This window comes from Rhea pennata, chromosome 27 (genome assembly GCF_028389875.1).
Source record: "Rhea pennata isolate bPtePen1 chromosome 27, bPtePen1.pri, whole genome shotgun sequence".
Taxonomy (NCBI): Eukaryota; Metazoa; Chordata; class Aves; order Rheiformes; family Rheidae; genus Rhea; species Rhea pennata.
Genome location: NC_084689.1, coordinates 3,160,416 through 3,176,841, shown reverse-complemented (window position 1 = coordinate 3,176,841; position 16,426 = coordinate 3,160,416). Strand labels below are relative to the sequence as shown.

The following is a 16,426-nucleotide window of genomic DNA, read 5'->3' as shown; positions in this document are numbered from 1 at the left end:
CATTGCTCTGGGTTGCCAGTAGAATGTACGTGGAGAAATCAATGGCACAAAGCAATGGAAAACTTCACTTAGGACCTCCCGTGCAATTAAGATGTTGCCTTCTGCAAGGTAAAGGCTCCAGAAAAGGGCCCAGAGTTTCGCAGGCTGCGGACTCAGACCTTGCACTGAATCCAGCAGAGACAATCGCGTTTTCTCCTGAACAAGAAGAGCAAATGGCAGTATAGACAAGCCTTCTCTGAGTCAAGACGTGCTGTCATAGTCCTGAATGTTTAACGAGCTTAGCAATTGCTCATAGAGGTTGTTTATATTTGCTCAGAAATAATCCAGGCAGCAAATATGCTGAAGGGATAGGGCACAGAAGGGAAGTTACTGTGATCCCCTCTCTTTCCATTAACACTGCCAGGTGCAATGTCTGCTCTCCAGATCACAACACGATAAGGGAGCAGGAGGAGAGCTGCACCCAGCTCTGAACGTTGCTCTTGCGACCTGCCCCTTGGGTAGGGTCTGTAGCCAGCCGGCAACAAGAGCGGTGACGGACCAGGCACACGCTCTGAAGGCAGGCGAAGGCTCACCGCCGCTCTGACCGGGCTGTACAAACGCCATGGCAGAGGTGAGTTGTGAAAAAGGGGCTGTAGCTCTCTGATTTTAACTCATCTCCAGTGTACCAGATTGCCCTAGGGCACTGTGACAGCTAAAAACCAAACCACAAAAGTGAACGGTTTTTGCAATGCTAATCTCAAACTTAAACCTATTCCTAAATAACGTACCTCTGCTCCTCTCTCTGTAAAAGTAGCATTGTGATACCCATTTCACAGGGGTACTGGACAATCAAATTAAGAGATATTTGTAGAGCTCTAGAGATCCAAGAGCAAATGGAACATGAGAGAAGAAAAGTTATTATCTTGTCATGCTTGGCCTGAGAGGAAGATTATCCATCTACCTTGCCAGACCTATTTATTGTCTTATTTTCTCCCAGCTTATCTTTTATCATCCTACTAATCAGCTCCAGCTAATCCAGCCAACATTTTATTTTAGCACAGTTCTCACTATGGGTTGATGAAGTTGTGTTTGGCAATAGAGGTGTGTGTGGCTTTCACATAACCTGACAAGTGTAATGCAGGTAGGTAGGACAATAGATACTGATTAATGAATTCCCAACAGTTAAAAATAAATTAAGTGATTTTTTTCTCATCCCAGCTGTATTATTCCAGACAGGCAGTATATTCTTTTGATAGACTATCAATGAGGGAATGGATTTGTTAGAACTCCTTTTCCTGAGTTTTGGTAGAATAGACTCCATCTTGTGTAACATACACTGATCTAAATAATACATGTGTGTTGTACTCCCTGTGAAATGAGGGTTTGCTACACAAAAAATATTTATTTAAGTGGATGTAGTGTATATAATAAGTTTCTGTGACAGGAAGGACCAAGACGCATCATTTTAATGGTCTAGTATTCTATGATAACAAATGCTAGGTGGACCATGTTTTTCAAGTGCTCTTTGTGATTTGGTCATACTGACTGAGAGAAAACAAAAAGTTCAGGGGTTTCCAGTCCCTTACAGAGTCCAGCAACCAAATCACAGCATGCTGGACATTTTTCTGAATACCCAAGCCCCTCGCATTCTTCCTTTTCATCTGTAATCAAATGGTACTTTCCCCCTTGTTGCTAGTGAATGCATTAGGGTCTAGGGTTTATAATCTCCAGAGCTGTTTTCTGAAATAGATGCAAGCACAGCACTTGGTTAGGGACAGCCAGGAGGCTGGGAGAGGTGATTACCTTCAAGCAGTCTCAGTGGAACTTGCCAGGGTTTCTACAGGCGCAGCCTAATGCGGGACTTAAAATGCTGAACAGGCTTCCATTACGGGGGCTGGCTCTGCTGATGCACGTCCACACATGGAGAGCTCCTTGTTAAAATGCACACCAGTAGCTCCAAAATACAGCAGCTCAGTTGGGGTTCATTAACAGCAAAATCATTCCAAGGGACATTGTTTCAGAGAGGAAAGAATTTCAGTTCTTTCAGGCTTGGTTTTTAGTTGCATTTAGCCTGGGGATTTTGCTAAGATTGTGTTTAATGTCTGGTTAGAAGGGGAATGGAGCCTAGCTAAACAGACTTGATGAGGACTAACTTGAGGTGTACATGCAGCATCCATTGCAATGCGACTCCAGCTTACATGAGGCATGTTGTAATAACTTTGTATTTAAGAAATAGGTAAGTAAGCATGCATGTGTACTGCTGAAATCCAGTGGATGATGTGAGAATGGCTCAGCTGTGTATCCCAGGTTCTGCACTGCTAATGGAGGATCTCTACCCATGACAGTGATGGGAGAGCAAGTGTGCTTTGCTCCGTGCTCAAGTGTTCCCCTTCAGCAAGCATGCAGTCCCACACTAGCAATTGCCCCAATTGCTTTTGAGATAGTGAAGGGCTCCTGTGGCAGAGAGAATTTTAGTCCATTTTAATCACAGGTATTAGAAAAACAAAAGCATTATCACCAATCTCCAAACAAATGGGTTGCTGCACAGCTTGAGTATCAACTTGCTCTTACTTGTTTACCAGGGATCATGCACTGGACCACACAAGATATCTAATGGTTGAGTAATACATGGCAAATAAACATCTAATTACCAGAGCTCAGAGGGGAAGAAACAAAAAGAACTAGGATATCAGTCATCTTAGCTTTGATTTCTTGTATGGGGTCTTGCATGAAAGATGCGTGAAAGACCTATCTCACATGTATGTCACTGCTTCTCAGGAATAAGTCTGGTGCCTGTTCATTCAAAGCTCAGCTCTATTTTTAAAATCTACTCTGAAAAGGCTGTCTTTAAAAAAAAATTGTACAGCAAAAGGGACAAAATTGCTCCTCAACAAAGGGACCTATCAACAGCCTGTCAATAATGTGCCAAAGGCCAGAACCTGCCTTTCAAAGAGGCTCTGCAGCCTCAATGTGTACTTTGAGAGCAATTAAGGGACGTGAGCAACATGATGATTATCTCATGGGTGACATTTTCATTGGCTCTTTGGGAAAAGAGAGCCATGGGCTTGAGATGGCCGTGATCAATGTTCAGCCTAGTCCCACATAAATGGCAGGATAGCATGTTGTAGATGGGCCTGGAAAACAAAATGCACAAGGAGAGGAAAAGAGGAGGAAGAGATAAGGAAGACGGATTAAAAAAAAAGAGAAAGAAAGAAAGAAAACACATAACTAGAAGTCTAAAGAAAGAGCTACAGTAAGAAGTCAAGGACATGGGCTGAGATGACCAGGGAGAAATCAGAATAGGAACAGGCAGGCAGCTGGGCTGGCGGATCTCCAGAGGCCAAGGAGAGCAGGAATAGGTGAGGGAGGGACTGCAGGTTTCCTGATGGAGAAGTGCAGGAAGAACAGGGGAATGGTTCCCCCTCCTGAGTGAGGAGAAAGCCTTGTAGATGTGTTGCACTTGCACAGGCAGAATTCTAGTCATCACCTCGTCAAGCCTCTTCCTGTGCCCAGAGGCAACCCTGACCAGCGGTGGCATTGTCCCGCACCGAGCCCGAGCCCACGTTGCCATGCCCATTACTTAGGTACGTCACGATTGCACTCAGAGCCGAGGAAAGGAGGAGAACGACATTCCCAGGCAGAGACTAAAGTGATGTCTTAAGATAGAGGTGCAAGTATAATTACTCTGCTTTTTTACCTGCATGTTTCCTCCAGCGTTGTCCACCTAACTTCTTTCACCTCTTTTGTCTTTGTACTGCAGTTACCACAAAACACGGGAGCTGAGTGCAGACAGCAGTGCACAGAAGCAGACTGTGGGACAGGAAACTAATGCCGTTCAGGTGCAAAAACATGACTACGTGTAAGAACCTCAGCAGTGTCTGAATTTCACTGTGTGGTTACTAATACCCAAGGGATAAGAACTGCCTGGATACTAACCCAGAAACACAAGCTGGCTCAGTGGCGTGAATGCAGAAGAGCTCAGCACAGACTGTATCCCGCACGGACGCTAAAGCCACAGCGTATTGTGTTGTATTGCCCTCCGGCATGGACACTAGTGCATGCACAGGGACCAGTACAAAAGGGTTTTCCAAACAAAAGCCCAAATGCTGCACGTGCCCAATCATCTGGGGCTGGGATCTGAGCAGGTGAGGCCCAGCTCCATGGACAGCAATGTAAGGGTAACTGTTCATGACTGTCTATGTAGTTGATCTTCTGAGCTTTGGCCTTTACAGGTCATGTAGTCTCTTAATTTCTAATGCATAACTACATTATTTTGGAATATGGAAAAATATTTCACAGAAGACACATATGCAAAAAATACAGATTTGGCTACACTAAGTATTTCCCAAATTTGCTGAATTGCTTGTTTAGGAAGCAAATTTTTACATTTTGGCAGAAGAAAATGTTACTTAATTTGCTATAAAACAATCTCCTTCCTGCTTTTCATTTTATGAAAGAAATTTAAAATGTTAATGTTGAGAAAAAGTAAGACTATTTTAAAATAGTTGGAAATCTTCACTTCCCCCAAAGATACTGTTACATTTCCAGCTCCTATCTTTTCCAGTGATACATGTACCAGCACATATAAACATGCATTCATGTGTGCTTCTGCATTTAGACACAAGTGCACGTTCACATGCTGTGCAAACAATTTCAAGCAGATCTAAGCAATAAACATAAGCTTATGCTTTGTAGTCTCCATGATTGTCTCTTGAAGAGGATCTTAATAATAAAAATAATGTTATGTTACTAGCTAAACATTGGGAATAACTCTCCATCACAGGCAAACTATTCTGAAGACAGAAATCAACTGACACATTCAGTCTGGAGGAATCCCCCAGGGTACCAGCAGGATGCATTAATGGCATATTTCTCCAGTGAGATGTGATGGGAAGAGCACAGAGCAAAAAGAAGGTAAAGTGGTAAAAAAACAACTTGTATTTTTAGATCTCAGTCTCCCACTGAAATCTTTGGAGATGCTGAGCTCTCCACTTCTGAAAATCAGGTCTCTTATTTACAAGAAGAAATAATATTTTAGGAGCCCAGCTTAGATTCCTGGGGAGTGGGGGGTTGGGCTTTTGTTTTGTTTTGTTTTTTTGTTTTTAAGTTGTCCATATGATTTTTCTTCAGACCAGTTTGCTGTCCTGATAATTAATCTAGCTAATGGCTGTTCTTTTTCCTTCATCAGCAATTTTGGTTTTTGTTAACACAAGCAGAGAGAAGATGAAGAAACAACCTCTCCAAGGATACAGACTGACAGTAATACTGCCATCTGACTAGAAAGAACTCAGACATACGCATAATCCTCAGGAAAATTCATCTCCACCCTCCCAGCAGACCCTGGTGAGAGCCCTTGAAGTGGTAATTAAAGTCTATTGAGTGGCAACTGCACCTGTTTAGAGAGGAGAGTGTGGGTTAGAGGTGCACAAAGGGAGATGAGCAGCACAGGGAGAGAGCGGGCGAGAGAGGAGCTGCTAGAGATGGGGAAGAAGGGAACCGGAAAGAGGAAAAAATGCACTCATTGGAGAAGTCAGTCCAATAAGGTGCACATTTCCCATTCTTCCCTTTATTTGCTTTCTGTCTGCTCTCCTCCAGCCCTTCACACATGCAGCTAGCTTCTACCCGGCTCTCACACTCACTGATGGAAACTCCAGGGGTTTTTCCCCAGCTAGCCTGAGCACTGGACCAGCTGCTCATCTGGTGTAAATCAACATAGTTTCACTAAAGTCCTTGTGGAGTTACAATCAGCTAGTGCTCATTTACACCCAGCTGAAGATCCGTCCCAGTGACACTTATTAACAGCCACTGAGCTCCTCAGACGGGCAGCTGGGACATGCCAGTTCTTGTCTGCTGGATGGTCTTTTTTCCTAGAATAGAACACTTCCCTTTGTGTCAGCTCTGTCACCCCATATAAATCCTACAGCATCTGGGATGAAGAAATCAGAGATGTTTATGGATATAGACATATATCTGAGAGCAGAGTCTAGGCAGAAAATGAGTGAAACAGAAGAAGCTAGAAAGGTGCTTAAAAAGAGACAGTGCCATGTTTAATGTCCATTTTCATCTTCCAAATGGTCTGAACCAGTGTCACACTCAAACTTTGCCAGGGACTATAGGTGGATCCATGAAAAATGGACTTATTCATAAATATTATTCGTAACTGGATCTTTCCAAGAATCTTGCAAACTTCCACTGACCCAAGGACCACAAATGGGGAACCACTGATGTATCCAGTGAATTGACCTTTCATAGTTAGCTGATAAAGACTTGCAGGCCAAATTCTGTGCTAGCATAGCAATGTGGCAGCTCTGCTAACTTCAACAGAGCAAGCTGACTTCTGTCACCAGATAATTGCATATTAATGTGCACAAAATAGCAGATTAAATGATAATAGTATATGGAAAGAGCAGGACAAAGAGTGGTAGAGGGAAATTCTCCAATATTTGAGCAGGAGAGTAAGAAAAAGAGGACATTCTTTCGTATAGAAATTAGGACTGCCCTAGCAATCAAGGAGCCAAAGAACAGCATTGCATAGTAGTGTAGATATATGGTCTAAGGAATTTGTCAGCCTGAGAATTAAAGATGGATAGCAAAAAATTTGACTCCTTCTGCCATAACCTCACTTCATCCTTCAATGTTGATGTCAGTAAAACAGAGTGTTGTGCTATTGCCCTACTGGGTATTTCATAAGAGGCCTTAAAAACTCAGTATATCACCTTTGCATGCTAGTCAAAGACCTTGAGAATAGTTTTTTTCTAGAAGTAAACCATCATCCCTTACACTCTACAGATGCACATACACTACTTATGCCTGTTCGTTTAACTCCCGTTTTCCAATCTAAAATTTGCGTTCTTCCTGTGGTACTACGCATTTGCAAAAGCACCATGGAAATACAAGCTATCTCTTGTCACTGCAATTCTGTATGTGCCCCCGCAATCAACTGGATTAAGCTTGGATTCCTGGGGTGAGAATGGAAGAGGAAAGAAGTTCATCCTCAGAGCACCCTGAGGCTGAGCTGAGCAAATGATTCAAGCAGAATAATTTGACTAGTGTTTGCAAAATTTTCTGTCTCACTGGACTTGATGGCAGGCAGTCAGTCCCCTGTGAATCCCTGACCTTCACACTGTGAATATCACCTGGGATGGTTGAAATAAGCTACAAGACTTTCTTCCTGATCCCCAATTGTTAGCAATTCGGGTGCAAATGTTGTTGCATCTGCCTTATACTATTAGCCATGACTGGGTAGCATGCCCTCCTTCTGTACCAGGAAATGCATCCTTGTGAATGGAGATAGAAAGGAACACGCCTTCAGCAAAAGCCATTTCCTTTGACTCTAAAGGGTGAGATTTGCAATTAGTTGGGTATCTGGTCCAAGCTACTCATTTAAATTCCATCTACAGTTAATGGAGAAAAACAAGTATCTCTGGACACCAAGTCAACCTACCAGTTTTGTACTGTGCAAAGGGAACCTACATGACTAGCTTACACTAAAATATCTGACTGTTAATAGGTTATAGTTGCATGAGAAGAATTGTACTTGAAATACCTTGCTTGTGCTTCTCCTGAATTCCAGTCTTATATCTTAACAAAATCATTAGCTACATGGATATCATGTGATAGGCTGTCTCATTTCTATCTTTTTGTTCCCAGACACCCTTCTGTCTTCTTTTCCAGTCAGCCCTCCCGTTCCTCTGTTGTTCTCTTTTCCCCCTTCTTTCTGATTGTGAGCAGCTTTTTGACTTTTCCGTCAATAAATCTAAAGAGCATTTGAACCATTCTGTTCCCCCGTCTCTCCTCCCTCCAGTTCCAAATCAGGCAAGCTCATCGATCAGAGGAGCTCAGGAAATATCTGGTGTTTTGTTGTCAGGATGATAATAACATTGCAGTTGTGAATGGGCTGCTGCAGGCCTGATCATGGACACCTGCAGGGTTTGTTTAATTGCATTTAATGACAAATCCTATACAGAGGAGCATTGCCAGAGAGATTTATTATCCGCCAAAGAGGCAAAGCACAACAGCTCAAAATATAATTTGCACTGAGCATTTTTCCCCCTGCCTCTCTTTAAACCACAGTAATAAATAACAAATCGGGTAAAGTGGGCAACACCAGTCTAGAAAGAGGTGGGGGACAGAGGATAGAGATTGAAACTAAAGGAAATAAGAGCAATAAGGCCACACTGTTCTTTCTGCCATCCCTGTGGTCTGTTATATAGGAAATACTGTTTGTTTAATTTGCAGCCTGGAAGTGCAGCTGGGGATCTCTCCGTGATGAGCCAGTCTCTTCTAAGATAGCTGGAGGCTAAGCTCTTGAGTCCCCATTCTTTCTGACCAGGTTTTTTTCTTCATGTTCTGTAGCTAAGTTTAGATCCTGTCTATATAAACAATTACAAAGAAACTGCAGCAGCCCCTCAGCACTGCGGGTTTCATCTGCTACAATTACAAGGAGGCATCATCTTCCACATTGCCAAAATCTCTGTGAAAAACTAAAAGTGGCAGCTCTCATCCTCAGAAATATGGTCCTACAGGGACAGATCACTCTCTCTGAAGTCTAGACAAAAGTCTCATACACCTCTGAGCCTTGACTGTGTTTATGTTTTCTACTAACTACCATACTCGGAAGGGGAATATGTATGTGTAAAAACAACAGAGGGTCTTGTTCCCTTGCTCAAGGTGAACAGTTACTTCTTCTATCTTGACTATTACTTGATTGTCTAGTGATAATTTGTTGTAAATCCCTTCACAGACCTGGCATATCACTATGCTAGGCAGAGTACAGTTCCAGAACAAGAACTGTAAAATGTTCTTGTCAACTGAGATTACAGTCCAAGTTGGCATTTTCCAAACTATTTTCTCCCTTTCAGGTTCATAAATCACCTTTACAATTCACTCTCTCTTCTAATGGTCCACAGCAGAATACTGAATTGTCCTAGACAAACTATTTCTGAAAACTGTCTTGCCCCACTAAGTGTTTTCATCTGGATGCATCCTGCAGTAGGGCAGAGAAGAAAAGATGCTACATTTTAGAGGAAATGCCTTAGTTTAGGATATCTAAGCATAGGTCAGGAAAACAGCCAGAGACTGAATAGAGGGGGCATCTAACAGTGAATTTGTACTCAGTGTGAGCAAGGGGTGCATGCTCACTAGTGTTCCAGTTTATATGCAGATTAAATTTTCTACTTTAAATGGTTTATCCCAGGAGCCTTGGGGATGATGGCAATCTTGTACCAGGAAATATCACCCAGGAGCGTCCTGTCTGCAGTGTTTGGTCTCTATTTTAATGTAGGTAGCAATCAGCACTTGGCAATGTCATTGCACAAACATGGTGTAGGGTAACACCTGGACTGCACTTTTATCTGATTACCTGGACAATGGCAGTATTACTAATACTCCCTGTTAAATAAGACCACCTGGACATCTCCTCATATCAGGAGGATATCTAGCTATCACAAACACACTTGCTATCTAGGCTAGCACAATGGATTGTTATCTCGCGAGCAGCAGCACAAATCCCCACATTGAACAGCCCATCTGGAGTTTGATTAAAGTCCATAGAAAGCACACATGCTTAAAAAAAAAAAAAGAAAAGAAAAGAAAAAAAAAAAGAGAGGGAGAGGGAGAGAGACTGGACTGCACAGGGCACAACCTCTTTCAGCACCAGCAAACTCTTTCCTTGTGCTAAAAACACTTTCTCCTGCTATGAAAAGAGTCTTTCACCAAAGCTGCTCTGCAAAGCTGAGGCTGTTGCTGGCTACTTGCGTTTCTTTCTCCCTGTTACAACTGCTCACAAAAGTACATTTAACAATCTAGGTTAGAAGACAGGAAGGATACTGTCCTTGTCTGATTTTCAGTGGCTGAGGTAAGTATGTCTGACTTAAAGGGTGGCAGTGAAAAGGAAAAATGTAAGATCCTTTCCTTGGATGTGAGCCAGTATTGTCCTTTCACGTGTTATTCATGAATGTGTGAGGTATTAGCAGAAGAAAGCTGGAAAGTGGAAGCAAAACTAAACTGGGGGTGAAATAAAGATTGTTCTTCAATAAATCCAAAGAAAAGGAAGCAGCAAAGAGATTTTTTCTTGCTTAAATCACTCTCTTAGTAGGATTCCAGAAAGCTCAGCGTTCTCATTATCCTATCTTTTTCTTTGCTACTTGACTCCTTTTCTCTAGCGTTCCCAAGTATATATTGCATTTACTTACTTTAGTCAGACCAATGTACAGCTGGGAGATAAGCAGGTTGATGGAGCACTGTGAGAGAAGTTTATCATAGGACAAGGAAAAAGGAGACCCTACTGAGTCCCCAAATCCTTGAAAAAACATGATCCAAATTGTTGTAGGCATATGTGGTCTCCTATGTGAGAAAGTGGAGTGGAAAATCACAGGTAGAGTCAGAAAATTGGATAGATGATTATAGTGAGAAGTGACATTGTCTCACAGAGAACACTACTTTTTTGCACTCCCTAACATGCAAAAAGAGACAGTCACCATCCCTAAAATGAGAAACAAGTGTTGAAAGAATGTGAACCAGTGAGGAAAGGTAACAGAAGAAGAAGTGGAGGACGTGTCTAAGGAGGAACTGCTGCTCTTGGTGGTCTGGCTCTGTGTGGAAGACTAGTGATTTTGTTGTTCTGATTTATAAAGGTGACAACAAATCATAGCCTGCCATACAGCACAGATCCTCACCCTCGCTGGCGGGAGAGATCACTGACAGCAGGGGCTGGGTGACACAGCAGGGAGCCAGCTGCCTCCTGAGAGCCCTGTACCTGGTGCAACTGTTGAGACCTGAAAACTAAGTAAGTATTAAAACGCTTTGGTACACTGAAGGTGTTATATAAGTCTCTAAGGCAGGGACTGTGACTTACTCTGCTCCTCAGTTTTCATCCTCTTGGAGTTAATCACATTTGCTATCTGAATGAAGCAACAGGAGGAGCCTCCAGGATGAACGAAGCTGTGGGGCTCATCCTGCAGCCATGAGCAGTTTTCTCTAAGAGTGGCGCTCACTTGCTTTAACTTCCAAGCAATTTCACATAGAAAACAAGTATGATTGTCTTCATATTCTGGATTGAGAATGGTTAAGTGACTGACTCAAAGGCTCCACAAAGAATCTGTGGCAAAACCAGGACTTGAACATGAGCTGCTGAGAGCTCAGAGGTCTGCTGGGCACTTAGGGCTCCTGCTTGTACCTCGACGCCCAAAAAGGACTGTTTCAAAAATCTAGCCCTTTGCTTCCAGCAAGGTTTTAAAAACAAAAAGGGTAAATTTTCATACCACAAAGAGCCTCCATTCTAAAGATATTTAAATGCAAAACTGAAAATCTTCGATCCTGCCAATGTCAGTGGTAAAACAGTACAGAAACATGTTTAATAATTTCTGGTGTTGGTGCTGCGTGGCATTTTCTTTGCCTGTTTTGTTACCTAAACAGGATGTGCAGCATTGCACACCTGCATTATTCTTAGGGTCTACATGACTTAGGAACCTAAGTCTTTGTGGCTTTTCCTTCAACTAGGTCATCTGAGTTGAAAACAGAACCCCATTTTGACAAATATCTGTAACTCTGGTGCAGTAGAGCACCAGGGCATAGTACGGCAGGTGTCTACAAGACAAAAAGTCCACTGACCTTCATATCTCTATGTTTTTTAGTTTATAAACCTACACTATAGTCCTTGTAGGCAGTCAATAACATCCAGGTGCTCAGTGGTTCCCATACTTCTTTGTTTGTAGTTGGTACTGAATAGTAGTCAGGTCTACTAGATGCTGTTTCCTATGTGTTTATTAACCTGCTGCAGCTTCTTAGGCCAGTCTCTGCCTTATTCTGTGTCTCTGTAAAAGAAAATAATGATTCTCATCTCTTAGGAACATGGCTAATTTAGTTACTCTATCTAGAAACCTCTGTCCCTCATCGCTTTTCTGTTTGAGCACCTTATTCCTTCACAGTGCCTAACAGGTAGCCCCATGTTACACAGGAGAACTGTGGGACAGGACAGAGGTGATAACTTGCCCAAACACACAATGGAAATTGGTGGCCTCACAAAAGCAAATTGAGTCTTAGGTCCAAGTCTGATGCTCTTTCTACCTTGCCATTTGCCTCAGAGCCAGTCTTTTTGGTTTGGGAAAAAGAGGGTCAAGTTTCAAAGATACTAACTATTGTTATTATCATTGTAGATAATCAGTGAGGTAGGAGCAGAGCAATACTTATCCCAGGAAATCTGCTGCCAAAGGAATTTAACAACCGTACAAATCACTATTCTTTGATGATGCATGAAAGAAAAGATCCATGTATGATAAGGACAAACGACTCATACTCCCTCTTTATTTTACTCCTCCACTAATATATTAAATCTACAAAAATTCAGAGGGCAGCATTGCAACCATTAATGTTGGAATTGCCAGGCTGGTGTCTAATGTAAATGAAACTACATTGATTTAGTGTTACCCAACATGCCTCTCCTGCTTGTTCATCTTCTCCAGTCTGATCAAAACCTTTCCTTCCAGGTAGCCACGACCTCAGTGCCCTATATAAGCACAGATAATAATGTCATCACAAGCCTTAATGATGAAGGTAGTTATAGGACAAAAGCCCCTGCGGCAAGTTGGGTATTGGGTCATTGTTCCTGCTAATGTCATGATGCCATTTCTCACTATTTTTAGAATTGCTCCCTTTGTACAGCAAATTTCTCAAGTAGCTGCTTTAAAATATAGAAGATCTTGTCTTTATTTGACCTAGTAGCAAGAGGTCATCTTCCTCCGATATCTGGAAATTAGACAAACCCCTAAAAGCTGCAGATTGACAATAACTTGGTGCACAGATGTCTGCAGACTTAAATTTAAACTTTGAAAAAAATAGGATCTCGACTCAATCTGCTGCTAGCCCTTAATGCAGTGACAAGCTAATCACAAAGACCTTGCAAAAAAAATTTGCAAGCATCCAAATTACCCAGTTATCATCTCAGAAGTAACTCAGGCATTCAGTAGATCAGTAAGGACTTAGTTCATAATCTATATGTTTTTGGAACTATTAGCACAGATCCAAACTTGTACACATTTTGTGGGAAGAGAATTGGCTTAGGAATCCTTGACCACTTCATGCCAAAAAGTTCCAAACCCCCATAGAGCCAAACCCTTTTATTACTATTTACTTTCTCTGTCATGTTTGTCCCAGACACCTTAGCATGCATTGATGCTCTTTTGCTTCAGTTGCTCTGTAAGCACAGAAGGGATAACCTGCAGACTGGGAGTTTACAATCTAAATAGATAAGACAGTTGTTATTCCCATGTTACTAGCAGGGAAATAAGGCATAGGAAGATTAAATGACCAGCCCAAGGTCACAAAAGGAGTCTCTAGTAGAGGTGGTGTCTCAGCCTAGATTTCTTAAGTCTCTGCCCAGTACTTTACCCATCCATTCACTTGCTTTTTAAGTACCCTGTCATTATTTCTGTGAAGAAAATTATGCAACTCCTCCAGCAGCCAGTACTGTGTAATTCAGCTTGTCTGAAAGGGAATATGAAATGGCAGTTTCCAAAAAAAAAAAAAAAAAAAAAAAAGAAAAAAAAAAAAAAAGAAAAAGAGAGATTAACCCTCCTGCCACACAATCTGGCAGCCTTGTCAAAACGTCTCTCTTTTTTTTTATCTTCTCTTTCTCCAGTGGGTATTTAATTTCCCTGTATATTCTCAGAATACAGGCTGGGGCTTTATCTGCATTACCCTACAAAACCTTCATAGGAGTCTCCAGGGCCCTGTGGAGGACATATTCTTTAGATGGGGGACCTGATTGTTTTGAGCTCTTGATTGCTAAGTCATGTGTTCAAATCCAGTCTGCATTAGCAACCTGCAAATGAAGGTTTCCTGGCAGCTTCTCTGAGAAGGAGCGGTAGCTTGAGTTCTGTCCTGGAAGTGCCCCTGTGTATGACGAAGAGCAGCTTGTCCATCACAGTGATGCTCAATTCAGTCACAAATTTAGAGAAGGTGTTACACATTGACTGGTGTCCTCAGTAAGAGGAGCCAAAGGAAGCAGAAGAACCAATGTGACAAAGGAAATGAGATCAGGGAGAATCAAGAGTTTCACCAGTTTCTGCCCCTCTCACAAACAAAATTCTGTCCCTGACCTTTCAGGCTAATGCTGTTACAGCACATCAGTCTCAGGCAAGCAACGCAGCTGGCACCATCTTCAGTTGTCTTTGACTTCCCAGACCAAACAATCCTTTTACAGCTGGGCTGGGGGTGAGGCAGCCCTTGGTACAGAGGCTCAATTATGTTTCATATCTGTGCCTCTGAATCCATAGCGAGATGCCTTTGTGACCCTGCTTCTCGTGCTCTTCATGCTCAAGGTTTCTTAGTAATAAGCAATTTCTTTATTCATGGAAAAAAATATTTTCATCAGCTGCCTTTTTACCTTGTGATATTTCTGATGGCTCATCCACGAATTGGGAGCAGGCTCTGACAGAAAGTATGGGACCTAAAAAGCCTACTTGGTGTTCCTGTGAATTCCATATGCATTGCAAGGAAGGAAAATTATTATGAAGCTTTAGTTAATAGATACTTCAGATAAAAGTGTGAGTACATTTGATCACCATAGCAACATGAAAGAGACAGCGGGGAGAGGAAATGTCAGTATTTGTGTCTGTGCCTTGACCTGCAACGTAAAACAGCCCAAGTGCTGGGGATTTCATGCATGGGATATTCATACATATGGATACAGACATGCTTACACATACCCATGCACACAGTCACACATATATACATACACCGTGCTCATGCATTCAGGCGTCAGCTGTTAGATATTCATACATAATTAGCTATTTGCACACAGACACACAGAGGAAGGCTCACATGTTAATGTTAAACATGAACCATATGTGCCCAAACTCTTTGCTGACAGTTATTTACTTAAAAGAACAGTTTTCAGCTTGTGAACTTAGGCGCATATTCACACATCTGTGCGCACCAGGAACATAGAAATACTCTCAAATACCAAGTATGTTCCAGAGCACACAGCCAATTTTCTTGTCTTGGCATGAAGGAAACTACACTTGCACAACATGCATTCACTAGAGATGCTCAGGCACCTTTGTTCATTTTCTTTCCAAGTGTGACGCTGCTCGGGCTCTGAGCGCACGGCACACACGGATGGCACAGCCGCATGCAGAGGCGAACCTTCTGTGGGAATTCTGCCATGGACACTTTGGCTTTGGCTCTCAGGAGCACTGAGCACCTGCTGCTCCCGTTGACTTTAACAGCTGCTGAAGTGAAAATTAGGCCCACACTGTCTGCTATGCAAAAGCAGTTTCTTAGCAACAAAAATGATATTCTGTGTGAAGGCAACATGCATTAGCAAGATAATCCTAGGTAATTCCAGACAGGACCTAAACGGATGGACTGAATAATAATAATGATGGACAGAATAATAATAATGGAAATAACGAGGCTAATATTATTTCCCTGGAAAGGAGAAGAAACAGCTATAAATAAAACACAACAGGAGAAACTCTGTGCCAATTCCCCATATGAAGATTAGAGCCGCTTAAATTTGAACTTATGCCCTAAAAATAGGATCTGGTAACTAAAGCTTTGCTAATCTAAGCTAGGCTGTTACTGCATGAAATATTTTTCCTTATTCCAATCATGTTTTTTTAATTCAGGAATGGAAAAAGTTGTACATCTTGTCACACAGCAGGGATCAATGGGAACTGAGTCATGTTTGCTGCTACAGACAGCATAGTGTTTACTACCTCGAGACAACATCGTCCTTGGCAGAAAAAAAATGTAAACTTTAAAATACTTTACCGAAATGATTCATTACAACCACCACACTCCCGTTTTTAAAATACATCGGACTAACACACTAACACACTGCACAACTATTGTAATTTCAGCTTCGACTGTTTCAAGGAATTGAATGAAAATAAAACCTCAAATGAAATTTGCTCATCTTGTAGAGTTGTAGGGGGAAAGAAAAATGAAGGTTAGAAAAAAAAAAGTCATAACTGCCTTACACAGGAACTGAGAGCTCGGGTCACCCACCCGCCCGGGGCTTCGAGGGCGCCCAGGGGCGGGGAGCAGCTCAGCACCCTCCCGCTCCCCGTGAGGGCCCCGCTGCAGCCCTCCGGGCGCCACGAGCTCGCCCGTCGGCCCCGGGCAGCCGAGAGGTGCCGCAGAAGGGAGGAGGCGGCACCGCGCCAGGTCTCGCCTCGGCCGTTTCGGGTGTCCGAGGACGGGACGAGCCCCGACACCCCCCCGCCAGCCCTGAGGCGCCGGCCCGCTCCCCTCCCCAGGAGCCCCCGCGGCGACCCGCCGGCGGCCGCGCCGCGCAGGGCGCGCTGGGAAATGCGGTCCCGGCACCCCCATGCTCCCCGGGAAGGGGGTGCCGGGGGGGAAAAGGACTACATTTCCCAGGAGGCCTCGCGCGGGATACCGGCACCTCCTGGGGACTCCGCCCGCCCCGCTTTACCGCTGCCTG

At 43.0% G+C, this 16,426-nt stretch overlaps 1 protein-coding gene across 1 annotated transcript in view; it reads right to left on the bottom strand.

Moving 5' to 3' along the window:
* LOC134151759 (perilipin-3-like) overlaps nucleotides 1-16,426 on the bottom strand; it is a 138,317-nt gene that overhangs the window by 98,672 nt on the left and 23,219 nt on the right. The window lies entirely within an intron of this gene.